The following is a 13,123-nucleotide window of genomic DNA, read 5'->3' as shown; positions in this document are numbered from 1 at the left end:
AGCTGGACCTCTTAAGGAATGCAATGGATGGTTGGGTGAAGTACGCAAGGATATGGATATTGGGCCAAGGAAGCACAATCAGAATATGATGGGGATAAGCGTACAGGAGAGAATACAGGACCAAAGGGGCCGATGATTTGGGTGATGGTCGAAAAACCCAAGAATAATAAGCAGAGAGAACTGCTACATCAGACAAGGGAAGGGCAAGGACACAAGAGTCTCCTAACTCACCTGACATGCAGCTGGGCATCTCAGGTAGTGAACGAGGAAGGAAGCCCAAATGTAGGTACTGAGCACTCGGGAGCTGTTGGCCTCAGTCCTATTTCTGGCTACAGGGGAGGGTCAGGCAACACACCAAGGGACCCTGGGAACCAAGAAGAAAGCTACACTGTCAAGTCCTGTTCCAAAGCATCCCCACAAGATCCTGTCCAGAAACATGGGAGAGGGTCAGCTGACAGTACTCTGTGCATGCTGTGCACCGTCCCGCAGGCCTGCCTGCGACACCCCAAGTTTTGGCTCAAGTGTCAGTCACACCGGTTTGGAACCCACTGCCTGCCTATCTACTTCTCTGTCTGGCCTAGAGTATCCTTACAGAAAAAATAGACATAATATCACTGACCACTCCATGTTCATGGAGGGACCTAAGTGATGCACAAGGGCTTTGGAGAGTGTAGTAAGTTAACCAGCTGGAGGCATGCACGTCCCACTTTGCCCACACCTGCTTCAGATCCATTCTCTTGGTGCGCAGCCCCTGACTGCAGCACAGCCCTTTCACTATCTTTGCCTAGTAAGGGGCAAAACTACAGGTTATCCCAAGGCCTAGGGACTCCTGTGATATTTCTTCTGTCTGCTATTTCCTGGGGTCACTCTCCAACCTCGCACCCGGGGCCCTGTCCCTGGCTGGTGAGCCCGCTGACACGCCCGGAGGGAGGGGCACACATATTTCATAATGGGCATTGAGCCAGGGGATGATGCGGGGCTGGCGTGGGACATAAAGACTGGGGTAAGTCTGAGCTTATGTCCAGTTACTCATTTGGTCAAGATGAGTAACTAGCCAAACGCCGTTTGGAGAAATGACCAAAAAGCTGCCTCGGATCTCCTGTTCTCGGCCCCAGGCTCCACCTGCCTACTCTATTCCTTCCTCCTCTGGACCCCGCCCTCCACCTATCTACTCTATTCCTCCCGCCTCCCGTTGTCCTTCCTCCTCTCATCGTCATCCAAAGCCGCTTCCTCTTGTGTCCCTTTACACCCCCAACACTCCCCAGGATTGTCCACCTCTCTCAACTCACAGGCCTACCTGTTTCCCTCCTGTTCCTAGTGCTTTCCTTTCTAGCCGCGCTAACCTACAGGTTTCCCCACGCAATCCTTGCTCTATTCCTTCCAAAAGGTCCAGTCCCCGCTGTTTTTGTCTCGCTCCTGTTCCCTGTTTCCCCACTGTCTACTTTCCTCCTATTCCCACTCTCAGCCCCAAGAAGACTTGAAAGTCTTATCCTCCCCAACCTTCCAGCCAACTCCAACCAGACCTCCGTGATTCACAAATCCTATCCTGGAGAGATGATTTCCCTGTGAGTGGGCCGGTCCTGATATCATCCGGAATTGCCAGAACAGTCGATCCCCAGGAGCTTGACTTGGTGAAGGTTGGGAACTCAAGACAATGCCAATGAACATTTAGCTCAGAGGGTAAGCCTTTTCCATGATGGCGTTTTCACCCATAACACGGTTATTGTACTATTCTCTGTAGTTACCTTCATCCTTGGAAATCGCCTTCAGATGCCGGAGATACCTTTAGCAAGATCCTTTTTTCCAGAAAACCTGTTTCTTTCCTCTCTTTCCCAATTAGCCAGCCTGAATGAATTCTACATTTATAACTGGTTTCTCCGTAGAATTTGGTCTGTGACCACAGAGCAAACAGCAAGACCAGGGACACAAGGTAGAGAAGAGTGAGTGGAAAACATCTCATCTGATCTCTACACGGGTGAGTCCTATTGATCTGCCCTGGATGAAAGTGAATGCGAGAATGGGCGACCCCTAAGAACTCACACACAGAGCACAAGACCCCTATTATAGACATACAAGGATTCAAGGTTCCCTGGTCTGGTTCCTCCAAGACGCTATTGTCCTGCACCCTAGGACTTGTAGAAACGTACTAGGGATTTTCTGTTTTGAGAAATGCCTCCGGCAAAAAGGTGCGGGGGCGGGGGGGGGCGGCACCTCCCATTATCTTGTCATCAAAGCTCTGAGGGTTGAACCTCTGGATCCCAGAAAAAGGCAGGTACCAAGCCTAGAAGGCAAGGACACATCCATATCCTCTCCAGATGATAGCATCAAATAAACTTATGGTGTATATTATATAATGTTCATTATAATATATTAACAATTAACATAATAATATAATACATATGTATTTATCATATATATTTAAAGTTCTCTTAAACCAAGTACAGATTCAGTGGAATCTCAATCAAAATTCTAACACATATATTTGGAAACTTGATAAGCTGATTATCATTTCCACAGACAGGCAAAAGACCCAAGAATATCCATGACTCCCTTAAGAACTGGTAGGAGTAATTTTCCTGCCAGACACCAAGACTTACCACAAAAATTGTAGTAATTAAGATCGCATAGTATTAGTGCCAGCATAAACAAATAGATAAGTGGCAAGAAGAGTCCAGACCCAGGTTCACACCTACGTGGACACTTGACTGAAGACAAAAGTATCATAACAGAATGATGCAGATGGACTGTGTTTGCAACACATTGGTTCTTGGTCAATTGGATACTTATAGAGAAAAAAATTAAGCTAGATTCCTACGACATAAGCACACTCAAGGATCCACTTCAGGTAAAAATTACATCTAAATGTGAAAGAGCAAAAACAAATTGTGTAGGATCGCTCGGGTCATCAATGGCTATTGAGCACTGGAGACGCACTGTAAGGTATAAAATTTACACTGGATTTTAAACATAGTATCAACAATCAATAAAACATCTCAAGAGTATTTATATTGAAATATTGATGATTTGGACATACTGGATTCAATAAAACATATTTTTTAAAAGATTTTGCTTATTTATTCATGAGAGACACAGGGAGGGAGAGGCAGAGACACGGGCAGAGGGAGAAGCAGGCTCCATGCAGGGAGCCCGAAGTGGGACTCGATCCCGGGTCTCCAGGATCAGGCCCTGAGATGAAGGCAGCGCTAAACCGCTGAGCCATCGGGCTGCCCCTCCCTACAACATGTTTGAAATTAATTGACCTGTTTCTTTTTGCTCTTTTCATTAGATACTAGAAAATTTTGTGCCCAATGTGGCTTGTTTCATATTTTTATTGGACAATACTGACTTGAAGGTCATGTGAGAAAAATATTTTCACAGCATCAACTAGGAAAAATGTCTTAAGTGTCACTTAGAAAGCACGAAGCAAACCATACCCTGGGAACCTAAGTGTGCAGAACACACGGCTCCCAAAAGGGCTTATTATATCCCTATTGGATAAAGAACTCCAGCAAAATGGTGAAGAAAAGACCAGCGATACAAAAGAAAACTAGGAAAAGATTGGTAACAGGAACTTCACAAAAGAGGATATCCAAGTGACTGACGGGCATACAAAAAATGTGGCCAACCTCATTAGTCAATAGGAAAAAGCAAATCAAAATCATAGTGAGAGGGGTGCCTGGGTGGCTCAGTTGGTTCAGTGTCTGCTTTTGGCTAGCCCTACTAAACCAATCGTATCTCTTCGGAAAACCCCATTTGGCTATGGTTGGTTCAGTTTTCTTCTTATATATTGCTTGACTTAAATTCCTAATGCCTTGTTAAGGATTTTTGACATCTGTGTTTACGAGGTTATTTATCTTTAGTTTTCTCTTTTGTACCATTTGTCTGGTTTTAGTGTTGATGTAATGGTAAACTCATCATGACTTAGGAAATGAGGTTTTTGGCTGGCTCAGTTGGTAGAGCATGTGACTTCTGATCTCAGGGTTACGAGTTCAACCCAGGTTGGAGGATGACGAGCTTTCTTAAAATTATTTTTTAATTAAGAAATAAAAATAGCTAAAACCAATGAGCTGGGAAATGTATCTTCCACTCCCATCTAATGGAAGAGTTTGGGGAAGAGTGGTATTTTCTTCAATATAGGTTGGACCCACTGACCAGAGAAGACAGTTGAGCCTGGAGGCTATCTTGTGGAAAGTTTTTCGATTATAAATTTAAAAAGAGTTCTTTACAAATAAAATTTTTAAAAATAGACATAAAGCTATGCAGATTTTCTATTTCTTTTCTTTGTTTTCCTCTTCTGGTCAGTTCTGGAAATCTACACCTTCACAGAACTAATCCATTTCATCGAAATCTTCACATTTCTATTGGTTGCTTTTCCTCCTGGCTATGGGTCACATTTTCCTGCTTCTTCTACTGTCTGCTTTTCTAGTACTTTTCAACCGATGCTGTCCTTTGCGAATGTTCTATTGCTGAGTGCTGGATTTGGCTGTGTTTCTTTCAGACGTGCTGGAAATTCTTCCGGGAGGCAGTTTGGCCCCGTGCGGATCCACCTGAAACTTCCAGAGCTTGTTTGGAAGCCGTGTTAGGATAAGGCTAAAGCAACCTCTTCTCTAAGCTAGCGGAGTCCAATTACTGAGGTGTAAACTTCTGAGGGCCTCTATCCAACCCTTTCAACTAGGACGCTCTACCCTGTGTGCTCACAACACCGTCCTGTACACATTCTGGGTGTTGCTGGGCTCACAGCGTTGCCGTCGTCCCTTCACCGAGTTCCTGCCTCTTAGGGCTGCCCAAGACTGCAGGCCTTTCCTTACACATCTCTGGCTCTCACTCACTCTCCCTCCTTCCCCTCTCTCCAATTTTCTGCTCCACAACTTCTCAGCTGCCTCACATTCCTGAACCTCAGTCTGTGTCTCCTCCTCCTCACCCAAGTGCTGTCACCTGCTCATCTTGGCTTCTGCTTTCCTGCATATTTCTCTAAGCAGAAAGCTGGAGCAACTGCAGGGCTCATCTCCTTTGCCTCCCTTTTCACAAGGAGTCATAGTGCAGGGCTACTCGGTACCCAGGGCCTGCATTTAAAAATCTTGTTTTATTTTTCTAAGCTCTATTTGGTGTCTCTGTTCTCCTTACACGAATAGACACTCCCTCTGTCCGGGAAGCGGATGTAGGGCAGGGGATTGGTGGCAAGATGCTCTCGTACCTAGTATGCAAAAGGCATGTTTGCTACTGCTGAGCCGAGTGGGTGGGACTTGCTCAGAAGTCTACATATTTAAACATGTCCTTCTTTCAGTTTCTATCCTACATTACAATCAGGTTGTTGTAATCAAAAAACTAAAACAAAACTCATGAATGAATGTGCACTATAGGCACAGACACAGGAAACTTATGTTTCTCTTTTCTCATCTTTAACCAAAGGAATGCCCAGCACTTAGTATAGCTGTTTAATCTTGGTTCAAAAAGTATACAATCTTGATGGATTCTGATTTTTTTAAAGATTTTATTCATTTATTCATGATACACACACAGAGGCAGAGACATAGGCAGAGGGAGAAGCAGGCTCCCTGCAGGGAGCTCGATGTAGGACTTGATCCCAGAACCCAGGGATTGCAACCTGAGCCAAAGGCAGACGCTTAACCACTGAGCCACCCAGGTGTCCCGAATTCTAATATTTTGTGATGTCAGTGGCCACAAACGTAACTGAAGATCTCGCCTACTTTAAATCTTTTCACTATTTTCATCTTCTTAGGTTCTGTCAGCAGCAGCTTTATATCACTGTTTATACAAAAGAGGAAGGTCCTGGCCTACGCTTAATAGCACGTGGTGATTCTATGGAGTCTAACCTTTCTTGCAAGGTTATCTTTCCTTGCACAAATCCATTATGTGCTGGCCTTTCTCAGGCAGCTCTCCACCTCCTAAATAGAACAAACCTAAAGAACCCTGTTGTCTCTGGGCAGGAGGACAAAGCTCCCCCAACCATAGAGAGTTGGTCCAGTCCTAGTTTATAGGAATACTACTATATCATAAGACCGAGCCTGTTGTAGGGTTTTCAATCACCGCTGTTTGAAGGTCTGCCCTCATGCTGGAGTGCCTCCAGGGCGTGGTTCCAGCTGCTGCACAGCAGCTCACCAGCATGCAGTGCTTATCTCCTGGGTAGTTAAGACCTTTTTTACGATGTGGATAATTTTCATGTGTTTCTTCAGGAAATTTTCATACATTCCTTGTCAGGTGAATTCCACGAGAGTTGTTTGTTGTTAATGTGGGTGGCATGTTTCTATTACATTTTTCTAGAAGTTGATTTCCCGGTTAGCTGTCTCTGCGCCTGCTTCTAATGGAGAGGTTGGGGAAAAATCTGCAACTTCAGACACTGGCTGAGAAACTAGAGGACGGGGCCGTTATGTTTTTCTACACTCCAGTATGTTCAACGCATCATCTGAGTTTAGATGCACACTGATGGCCTGGAAGCTCGCCCCCTACAGTCACTAAGCTGGTGGGTCCTGGGCTGGGCTGGGACCCCATAATAACATGGGGCTGCAGGGGAGAGGAGATGAAGCCACAGTGACTCCCACCTCCCTTCAGAGTCTCCTCGGAGCCCCAGGCCTGTGTCGGGGGAGGGCGGCTGGACCCCTGGGCGCGGGCCAAAGAATGGCCAGTTTCACAAGAGACTACGACGGTCTCGCTAGTTCTCCCCGAGCTAAGAGTGCGGCTCCTGAGCACAATGATGCTTCCTCTCAACTCGGGCTTTGGAAGATAGTGAAGACTCCAAAGGCTCATGTTTGAGCCTTGCTAGAAAAAGGCACCCAGCTGTGGCTCACCAGAAGCAACAGAGGTGCTTCTCTAGCTCAGCTGCGGTGTGAGCCAGGGTGCTTGTTTCTGAATCATGTTCAGGTCTATGTAATGACGTCAGCAGAAGAAAGCTCACAGTCCTAACTGAGATGATCTCCAGGCAGCCAGCCAACATTTACCAAACACCTCTATCTTTCCGTACTAAGCCAGGTCCTGGCAACGGAGAGATGGACCAGATATATTTCTTGCTCACAAGTGACTTTCATGTAAAGAAAACAATTTAGCAAAGTGTTCTGGGAACTATAGATGTGGAGTAGACCATGCCTCAGAGAAAACTTGGGCGAGGAGCTACAGGGTCCAGACGGGTTTTACAAGATTACACGTGGGCTCATTATAAATCGGTTTTCCCAGACAGACACAGGGGAAAGAGTTGTGCAGGCTAAGGGCAAGGAGCAGCAAGAATTAAAACAAGGAGCCACTCAGTAGGTAGCGGGGTTCAGGAAACTGCCCAGGTGTCTGTACAGCTGTCTGGACAGATGTGTTCACGACTGTGTCTCACACGACACACGTCCTGGACTGTGCTGTGTCTTGAATGAACGAACACATAGATGAATAGATGCAATATTGAGTGTGAGAGAGCATGGGCTCTGCAGTCAAAGTGTAATATAGGAAGTATCTAGAGTAGTCAAATTCCTCGAGAAAGGAAAATGGTCCTTGCCAGAGGACACAGAGCGCAGGGGGCCATGGGAAGTCGTTCCGTGGGGATGAAACAATTCTGGAAATTAGTTTCACACGAGGCAAATATGCTTAAAATTCCTGAATCACATCCTCAGAAATGTTTCCAATGGTAAATCTTATGTGAACTTTACCACAATGACATTTTCTAAAATCAAAAACTGTGAAGTCCCCATGTTACATTCATTAGGTTCTCGAGTCTCTATTATCCCACCTGTAATCAGGGACAGAGAAACTTTTTCAGATTTTTTTTTTATTTTAAAATATTTTTTTTCAATTTTTATTTATTTATGATAGTCACAGAGAGAGAGAGAGAGGCAGAGACATAGGCCGAGGGAGAAGCAGGCTCCATGCACCGGGAGCCCGATGTGGGATTCGATCCCGGGTCTCCAGGATCGCGCCCTGGGCCAAAGGCAGGCGCCAAACCGCTGCGCCACCCAGGGATCCCTTTTTTCAGATCTGAAACCTCGTCCGTTTCCCGAGCTAGACGGGGAGAGTTTTGATCCAGGCAAGGGCTTGATATGGGACAGGTCTCTGACTCCTCCCCAAATCTCTTTTAGCCAATGACTGTCGAAGGGGCGGTGCAATCAGGTCCCTAACCTGCTGGGCCTGCCGCCAGAGGGTCCCGTCCAGGCTGCTGCAGGAGCAGCCCCAGGAACCAGGCCGGACCTCGAGAAGCCGAGGGAAGGGGAGTCGCGGGCTTCAGGCTTCAGAAAGAAGCGAGGCAGGGGAAATCCCTTCTGGAAGGAGGGGGTGAGGAGGTAGCTCCACGTGCCCGGTGGCTGCTATCCTCGGTTTTACCACTCTGGATTGTGAGGTCCTCGCGAGCTGAGCTCCTAGTTACCCCCGGATAATGCTCAGCAGGTGTCTGGCTGAGGGTGAGTCTTCAAGAGGGCGGGACATTAACGCTGTGATGTGAAGCTCTGCCGGTGTTTTTCTACAGTTCACACAATCACCAGAAAGCCCGTGTCTTGGCACCAGAACCTGGAGGAACCTGCAGACGGTAAGTCCCGTGGTTTGGGAACAACACTGAGGTACAGCACAGACAGGCAGCTGGCTGGAGAGACCTTTCAGGGTAGTGTTACCTTGGGCAACACTCTGAGCCTCAGAAAGCTGGACTCACACTCACGAAGCTCACAGGACCGTCAAGCATAGGGCCGTCCCATTAACAGTCAAGGCCAGAAAAATCCTCCTAATGGCCTTCCCAGGGCATTCATATATTCAGTTATCAAACGTGGAGCTGTTCCCAGCAGAGGTCCTGAAGTCATTTTAACGGACTTCCAAGCCTGGTTCTACCACTCGTTAACCATGTGACTTTGAGCCAGTAATTTTAAATGTCTCTGAACCTACCTTCACATAGTGGTGAGGTTAGACAACATCACGTAAGTAACTCAGGACCTAGAATAGTATTGTCTTGCCGATCTGGAAATGCGACTGTTTTTCATTAATACCATGTGATAGTCCCTCAGATGGGGCCGGGAGTGGAGACCTCATACCATGCCGATGGAGACAGACAAGTAGGTAAGGAGTAAAAGGGGAATGGCAACAACAGAACACACGCATGCCCCTGGTCAGACAGTGTGGACTTCTGGGAAGGCTTCCTGGAGGTGGAGGTGGAGAAGCTCAGGGATCAAAGACCAGGAGGACATTCTGAGTTCTATGGAAAGACAGAGGAATGAGAGATGCCAGCATGGCCCAAGATATGGCAGTAGTTTGGCCTGGCTGGAGTATACAGGTGCACGGGGCAGTGCTCAGAAACAATGGAAGAGAGGTCTTTGGTGGAGAGCACCACCCTTCCCGGCGGGCTATCCTCCCTCCCTCCTTGGAGTAGAATTTGATGCAGGAAAGATACGAGGTCGATATAGGAGCACGGGGGGTAGGCAGGTGGGGTGGGCAGGAGGAGGGAGGACTCCATAGCAGAGTGGAGACAGACAAGTGAAAAGAGCAGTAGAGCGTCGGTAGAGGAAGTGAGGATGCTATCTGTCCTGAAGAGGCGAGCCCAGCTCGAGGAAGGGAGAGGAGGTGGGGCCTTGCAGCACTAAGATGAACAGGCAGCGAGGGACCTGAACGCTAGCCAGGATTGCCATGCTAACGGCTTATCCTAAGGATGCGCTCAGCCGGGTGCCATGTCCTTCGTTCTCGGCCATCTCGCTGTAGGTGGATATTGGCCCCAATTTACAGTTGAGCAAAGTGAGGCCTGGAGAAGTTAGACCACCTAGTTAGGCTAGTAATGGAAGGGCCAGGAAGGGCTGACTAAGAAGCCCAGGTTCCTGCCGTTGTCAGGCTGCCGCCCTCCAAGTGAGACTTGGTAGGGGGGAAGCTGAAAACGAAAACTGAAACCTGTGCAAGTCCTCAAGCTAGGGAGTGACAGGCACGTGTGGGCTTGGCAGCCCCAGCTCTTGCAGGAGGGAGGATGTGGCCTCTTACAACCCTCCCCCGCACTCCGTCATGGCCACATTGGCCCCGCTTGCTCCTGCCTCAGCGCCTTGGCTCTTGCTTCCTGTCCGGTGCTTCTGTCTGCCCCTGCCTGAGGCTGGCTGCTGCTCGGCATCGGGAGAGGCCTCCCCTCGCGGTCCCGTTCTAGAGTTGCCAGCCCTGCCTGTACCTCACCGTCGGGTTCGCTTGTCCCCTTGTGTAGCGTGTCCTCTGTCCCCCCAGCCAGACCACCAGCTCCAGGAGAGCAGGGACCGTGCCTGCCACACTCTGCTCTACTTGCGGGGTCCAGGAGAGTGCCTGGCACAGAGATTGTGCTCAACGGATATGTGTTGCGAGATGAGGGTTGCAGGCCCTTGGCAGGCCCCCGAGGCCAGCTGCTGAGGCCGGGCCGAAGGACCCAGGAATTCTCGGCCCCAAAGCCTGCTTCCCTCAAGACTCATGCCTCTTCTCCTAGCCAGGTTCCTAAATCTTATCCACCAGGCCGCTCAGGGGCCACGGAAGAGATACCCAGACACGCAAACAGAAAGCCCAGAAATTGGACGGGACTCTGAGGCCTAGGTAAGCATGGCTTCTTGCCTTGGGGAGGCCCAGGGGCAACAGAGGCTGTGGCTAAGAGAATGGTATAGGAGGCCAGACCGCCTGGCTTTGACCCCTGGCTACCACTTACTAGCTGTGTGACCTTGGGGGAGTCATCGAAGGTCTTTAGTGCTTGTGGTTCCGCAGTGGAGCAAAAATGGAGATATTACAGCATGAGGTCGTGTGTTCACGGTGCCCAGAGCAGGCCTAACCCACAGCAAAACACACCCCCTTTGATTGGAGAGGCTCCAGGAGCGGTGAGGAGCCCGGGAAATGCAATCGTCAGCAGTCTCTCCCGAGATGACATAGGGCTTCTGGTGCTAAGACATTTCCGAGAACTTCCTGCCACGCTTGTCTCTTGTGTTGCTCCCGTCTTTCGTCACACGGAAGGTTTCCGTTTTGAAGTCATCAGATGTGCCGGTGTTTTCTTTTTTTTTTTTTTTTTGTGCCGGTCTTTTCCATCCCGGGGTCTGGGCGCTGTGCCTTGCTTAGGAAAGCCTGCAATATCCAGAGGAGCAACACGACTGGCTTTCCTTTTGGGCTTTTCCTCAAGTTTCGTGTCTTTTGAACACGTGGCTTTTAGGCCATCCGTGCCTTTTGCCCCTGAGGTGAAGCTGGAGACGCTGATGCTCAGCTGGCTCAGAACTTCCTTCCCTCCCTCCAAGGCACCGAGTTCTGGCGCCCCCCGTCTCCTGGGGCTTACTGCTCCTCAGCCTCCTCCTGACGCCCAGCCTCTACTCCTCGGGGAGGTCCTGCTCATCCTTCAGGAGCAGCCAGGAGTCCCCTGCTTATAAGGTCCCGTTAAGGAACGTGCGCCCCGTGCTCTCCACCCTGCAGATTAGGGCACCTTGCCCGTGTTCCTCTGGAGCATTGCATGCCTCCTGTCCCCCACCATTCAGCCGGATTCCATTACCAATGGAACATGGTGGCTCTGGAGCCAGAGAGCTTGAGTTCAGATCCCAGCTACCGCACTTTGGGGCTGTGGGGCCTGAGGAGGAATGGAAAGCAGAGCTCATAGCGCGGCCACTGAGCAGTCCCGGGCTCGTCCCGGCCCCTTGGTTTGACCCAGTTGTCTTCCTCTGCTGTGGGTGCACCCTTCCCAAGGACGGCCCACATCCTTAGCTCTTGCCTTTCTACCTTTGTACCGTGTGGTCCGGCCTTCCTCCCGTTTTCTACAGCTCCTGCTAGGGCATGTGTCTCTGCCACAGGGCAGCTGCAGGGGGATTGGGGTAAATAGCTCAGTTCTAATGAAGGGAGGGAGGGAGGGAGGGGGTTTGAAGGGGAGGCAAGAGAAAGGAAGGGTGGAGGAAGAAGGGAGGGAAGGAAGGGAGGAGGGAGGCACGGAAGGAAGGAGGGAGAGAGGGAGAAGGAAGGGCGTAGGAAACAGCTGTTCATTTACTCTAGCTTCTATTTGCCTGTGGGCCTGCACCCCGGGGAGGGCAGACTGGGAGACCAGAGGGTCCAGCAGGGAAGCCCCACCCCCACAAGGGTTGCTGAGCCTGAGAGAGCTCCATCAGCCCCAGTGGAACTTTGGGCTCCGTCCCCCCCAGCCCAGAGCTGACCTCGCCCGGGACATGCAGACAAACCCAGTCACAAAGTGGGGACACTGGGAAAGCCACACTCAAATACCTCCAACTTCTGCCCTCCTGGTAAATTTGAGGAAAATGTATCCTTTCAGGCAATTGTGAAGGTTAATCTTACAACTTCTCTAAGTCGTATGTGTCAGCGGTGCTGTTGCTTCTCTGTGTAACCACGTCAACCACGTCTATTCTTTCATCCCAGGAGCGTGTGCTGAGCCCCTGGGGTGCGCTGGCCCAGGCCCCACGGACTCTGAACCCAGGTTGCCCTCCCTCCCCGGGGGTTGCCTTCTGATGCCCACCATCTCCTCTCTGGGTCAGCCCGGAATGTGACGAGCGCAGGCTGAACCATGTCAGGGTGCACAGCGACATCGCGCCCCACAAGGCTAAAGCGTGGAGCTGGCGAGGAGATGATCGCCTCGCGTCGTATTCAGCGCCCACCTCGGCCTCATCCCTGAAACCCAGCGTGTGGGCTGTGTGGATAAATAAAGATGACTTTCCAGCGTCAGTCTGACCTTTCCGTTGTGGAGTCTCACATTTTTCTGCCGGCACGCCCTGGTTCAAGTCCTTCATCTTGGGAATCCCTGCGTGGCCCAGCGGTTTAGCACCTGCCTTCGGCCCAGGGCGTGATCCTGGAGTCCCAGGGTCGAACCCCACATCAGGCTCCCCGCATGGAGCCTGCTTCTCCCCCTGCCTCTGTCTCTCCCTGTCTCTCTCTGTGTCTCTCATGACTCAATATAGAAAATATTTCAAAGTACATAGTGTCCATCTGAAGTGCATACTTCCCACTGAGTTCTTTATTTCAGTGACTCTATTTTTCATTCTGGGGTTGGCTTTGTTGTTTGTTTGTTTTGGCATCTGTTCTGCAGTATCTTGTACTTTTTAATAGAATTTCAATTTCTTGTTCTATGTCTTTAATTACATGAAAGTGAAAAAAAAATAATTACATGAAAGTGTTGGTGTAGTGTTTGTGTAAATATGCCCTTTTTTATAGCTGTTGGCCGTCCCTCACATGGATTGTC

The 13,123-nt window shown here is 49.6% G+C and overlaps 1 protein-coding gene across 47 annotated transcripts in view; it reads left to right on the top strand.

Moving 5' to 3' along the window:
* LOC144285069 (aldo-keto reductase family 1 member D1) overlaps positions 1–13,123 on the top strand; it is a 204,743-nt gene that overhangs the window by 42,991 nt on the left and 148,629 nt on the right. For 14 of the 47 annotated variants that reach the window (XR_013353502.1, XR_013353515.1, XR_013353516.1 and 11 more), the window contains 2 exons: positions 1,508–1,680; positions 1,884–1,975. The exons of 14 other annotated variants lie outside the window; for them this stretch is intronic. The gene's annotated coding sequence lies outside the window, so the exon portion shown is untranslated. Of the gene's footprint in view, positions 1–489; positions 1,004–1,465; positions 1,681–1,883; positions 1,976–6,282; positions 6,457–8,072; positions 8,379–8,455; positions 8,516–8,981; positions 9,034–10,402; positions 10,507–12,306; positions 12,616–13,123 lie in introns of those variants that run through there. 19 more of the 47 variants (XR_013353506.1, XR_013353507.1, XR_013353500.1 and 16 more) reach the window with 13 other exon arrangements.

This window comes from Canis aureus, chromosome 15 (genome assembly GCF_053574225.1).
Source record: "Canis aureus isolate CA01 chromosome 15, VMU_Caureus_v.1.0, whole genome shotgun sequence".
Taxonomy (NCBI): domain Eukaryota; kingdom Metazoa; phylum Chordata; class Mammalia; order Carnivora; family Canidae; genus Canis; species Canis aureus.
Note: the sequence above shows the minus strand (reverse complement) of the source record. Positions and strands in the feature narration are given on the sequence as shown.